Source organism: Apodemus sylvaticus, chromosome 14 (genome assembly GCF_947179515.1).
Source record: "Apodemus sylvaticus chromosome 14, mApoSyl1.1, whole genome shotgun sequence".
Taxonomy (NCBI): Eukaryota; Metazoa; Chordata; class Mammalia; order Rodentia; family Muridae; genus Apodemus; species Apodemus sylvaticus.
Window position 1 is genome coordinate 73,411,489 of NC_067485.1, and position 4,072 is coordinate 73,415,560.

A 4,072-nucleotide genomic window follows, 5' to 3' on the forward strand; every position below is an offset into this window, starting at 1 on the left:
GTCACTACCCCACAAAGCCTCAGTCTGGAAGACTGCCACCCAGACGCCAGAGACGACAGCGCCCTCTAGTAGGGCACCCTGAGATGACAACACTGTTTTTGTATGTGCATATGTGTGTGTGTGTGTGCTGTATACATTTCTGTGTGCTGTAGGCATGAGTGTGTGTTTGTGTGCTCTGTGTGTGTGTGCTGTGTGTGTGTGAGCACGTGTGCGTGCATGTTGTATGTATGTATGTAGGCCAGAGGAAAGCCTCAGGTGTCATTCCTTAGGCACCATCTTCCCTCTTATTACATTTATTTGTTTGTTAGTGTGTGTGTGTGTGTGTGTGTGTGTGTGTGTGCATCTGTATCTGTGTGTGTGCATGTGCACATGCTGCAGCACGTGTGTAGAGGTCAGAGGTCTACTTGGGAGTGTCGGCTCTCTCCTACCACTTGGGGTCTGGGGATAGAACTCAGGTCACTGGGGTTAGGTGCAAGCACTTCCTCCCTTCCCTTACTGGCCCCATTTTCCTCCTGAGCCATGTTCCACTGAACGTGAACTTAGACTAGCCTGGCTGCTGAGTGAGTCCCAGAGATGCCCCTTTTCAGGATTACATGGTATATGCCACCATACCTGTCTCCAGCCTAAGACAACAACAAAGCACTCAGACTCTTGGGATTAAGCTCAGGTCTTCATGCTCAAAGGCAAGCATTTTACCCATTAAGCTGTCTCCCCAGCCCCCAGGCTGAAATTTATAGATTTCCTCTGGGTCGTTTCTCCAACTGAACCGGGTAAAAGGAAGCGGGTTCTTGAAGCACAGTGGAAAAGGCTTTCGCTGTGATTAGAGTCTGGGAAGTGGGTAAGGGAACTAACTGTGTATTGAAGGGAGATCACTCAACTCCCCAAGTGCCCTGACTCACTCACACTAGACTGTGTTCTGAGTTATCTCTGACCTTTTGACATAGGGACACTCAGCTCTTCATCAATAAAATGGGGACATTTTATTGAAGGAACAGCTCCATTGTTGGACATGTGAGTCAGTGAGATCAGGACCTATCGGATACTGGCGAATGCTGGGGGAACAATAGCTATCAATGAATTAATGATTGGTGTCTTGGTGTCTTAGGATAATGAGGAGACACCAGGAAAGGGACGGAGAGGAAGATGCCATGTGTATAAAGGTTGTACAGAAATTCCTGATAAAACATGACAAATAAAAACCATTCCTGATGGTTGAGTCGGGTTCTAATTAGCCTCTGCAGAATGTGACAGTGTCTGCTGGAAGAGTTTGCTGTGGAGGGATTGCCTCCCCTCCAGAGGTGTTGGGCTCTGGGAAATGTCTACTGGAAGAGGAACTGATAAACCTAGACTCAGAGCCTTCTCCTAAGGTCATCCCTGGTGCTCCACCTTTGACACCGTCCCCACCACCACCACCATCACTGCTATTCAGATGGCTGCTGCACTAGTCATGGTCTCCCAGCAGTTTTGTTTCCAAGTGACCAGAAGTACAGCTCATACCAAAGTAGCCTTTGAAAGTTCTGTGTAGATTGCCCAGGTTGCCATGGATACAAAGGGAGCAGTGGTGGAGGCCTGAGGAGGAGGCATCCTTTGTTTAATTGCAGATGAAGATGCAAAGTGAGGGGAAAGGAAAATTCAGGCCTGGGGAAATGAGAGATCTGTTCACCAGGAGGAAGTAGAGGAGTTGGGAACAGCACCCTGGGGGTGGGGAGTGACCCCAGACAGCACTGTTGCAATCACTGGCTCTTTGGAGGAATTTTGATTAGGGAGTTTAATGAACAAAACTGTGAGATCCCTGCTAGAGTGGAGAAAAGGCTCAGGTTACAGCGACTATTAAGAGATTAAACAGATCCTGGGGGTGGGGATGGGGTACAGAATGATCAGTGTATAGGTGTCTTGGCTCTGTTTTAAATCCCTTTAAGTGTATCACCTGTAGTTTCATTAAGGATTAGCTCAGAATGTAGAGTGGTTCCTAAATTTTGGAGAACTGAAGTCAATTCGGGTTTATTACCCCCTCTTGCATTTGAACCCCCTCACCCCCCACCCCAGGTATCCAACCACAGCACAAACTGCACAGTGTTCTAGCTCCCATAGCACCTGTCTTCCGTAACACTCATTTGCCCATGTAGCAGAGAACAAAATCATACTTGACCTGAAAGCCACACTCTTGTTCAAAGTGTTCTGGGTAAAGACTACAGTCCTCTAGAATTAATTTCTGTAGACACTATGGGGGGGGGGGGGGGAAGAAGCAATTTGTAAAAGCCGTAGGTTATTAAGGCTTGACGGGAAAGTGCTCTTGTATATAATTTCAAGACACACCTAACTGTAAACCATCTAGTTACAGAGCTAGGGAGGGAGTGACCTTAATTCTTCTTAAAGATTAAGAGGAGAATAAAATAAGATGTAATATCCATCAGGACGGGTTGGTGCTTGGTGTTATTATGATGGTGTTATTTCCAGTAACTAGCTGAGCCCAAATTCTGTTTTATGACTCATTCCTCCTCTGCAAAGGGCTCTTGACCCGACAGCAAGACTCAGAGTGTAAAAACAGGGCACGGGCTCTCCTCAGGCTGGAGAATAATTGGTGCTAGAAAAAGACCACTCAGTCCATAGCTACCCAAGGTGCGGGTGATGTGTCATGGTAACCAAAATAAAACATATTTGATTTAATACATTTATTACTTGTCTTACTGCTAACAAAACCCTTTTGTTTTTATCTATGTGTACATGTGTGCTCCTATGTATTTGCTCTGGCATATAGATGCCTAAAAAATCCAGAAGAGGGTGTTGGATCCTCTGGGCCTGGAGTAAGAGATGGCTCTACGATGCCGGGAACTGAACTTCTGTACGAGAGCAACTAGCTACTCTCAACTGCTGAGACTTCCCCTCAAGCGCCAACAAAAAGGTTTAAAAATTGACAGTTGTGATAAGTGGATATTAATTAGCCCAGAAGCTCTGAATACTCAAGACACAACTCACATATTAAATGATTCCCATGATGAAGGAAGGAGAGGGCTGTGGTCCTGGACAGGCTTGATCCAGAATTGTAGGGGAGTACCAGGACAGAGAAATGGGAGGGGGGTGATTGGGGTGGAGAGAAGAGGGCTTATGGGACATATGGGGAGGGGGGGAACCGGGAAAGGGGAAAGCATTTGGAATGTAAACAAAGAATATAGAAAATAAAAATAAATAAATAAAAATAAAAATGACAGTTGTAATCATTTATTCAATTAAAAAAAAAACAGGCTTTATTTGAAGGACATAAAAGTCTCTGGTGAGCCTGCTAAGTGAGCCTCATTCCTTGGTTTTTGCACTCGTGAGTCCTGTTCCATGTTGACCCTGGAATGGCTGACCTTGACAGAACACACATTTGACTGATGTATGCACAGCCTTCATGATTTCTTACACATCAAGGCTTCTCTCCTGGAAGTGCTTTTTTCCTCCTCCTCCTCTTCCTTCCCCTCCCTCTCCTCCTTCTCACCCACTTCTCTCCCTCCTCTTCCTCCTCCCTCCTCTTCCTCCTTTCTCTCCTCCTCCTCCCTCCTTCTCTTTGCCTTGTTGTTGTTGTTGGGATTGTTTGAAATGGAGGTCTCACTATGTGGTCCTGGATGGCCTGGAACTCACGACTGATGTAGATGAGTCTAGCTTTGAATTCGTAGAGATCCTCCTGCCTCTGTCTTCTGAGTGCTGGAATTAAAGAAGCATGCTACCAAGCCCAGTCTTGTCTTCTAGTTCTGCCTTTATCTCCTTTCTCCTCCTCCTCCTCCTCCTCCTCCTCCTCCTCCTCCTCCTCCTCCTCCTCCTCTGCTCTCTCAGTTCCATCTTGCTGTGTATTCCAGCTTGGCCTTGATTCCAAGAGCCTTTATCCTCAGCATCCAAAGCTGTGATTACAGAAATGCAGCCCCATGCCGGACTCCTAATGGGTCTTTAGGGAAGCTCTCTTCCATGTCATGAGAAAGCTCAGGAAATCATGTGAAGCATCCTACTTGAAGAAGAACAGAGGCCTCCTTCATCAGCAAACCCCAATGTTCAGCCATACACGGGAGCCCATAACTTATGAACCAATCCACAGGGA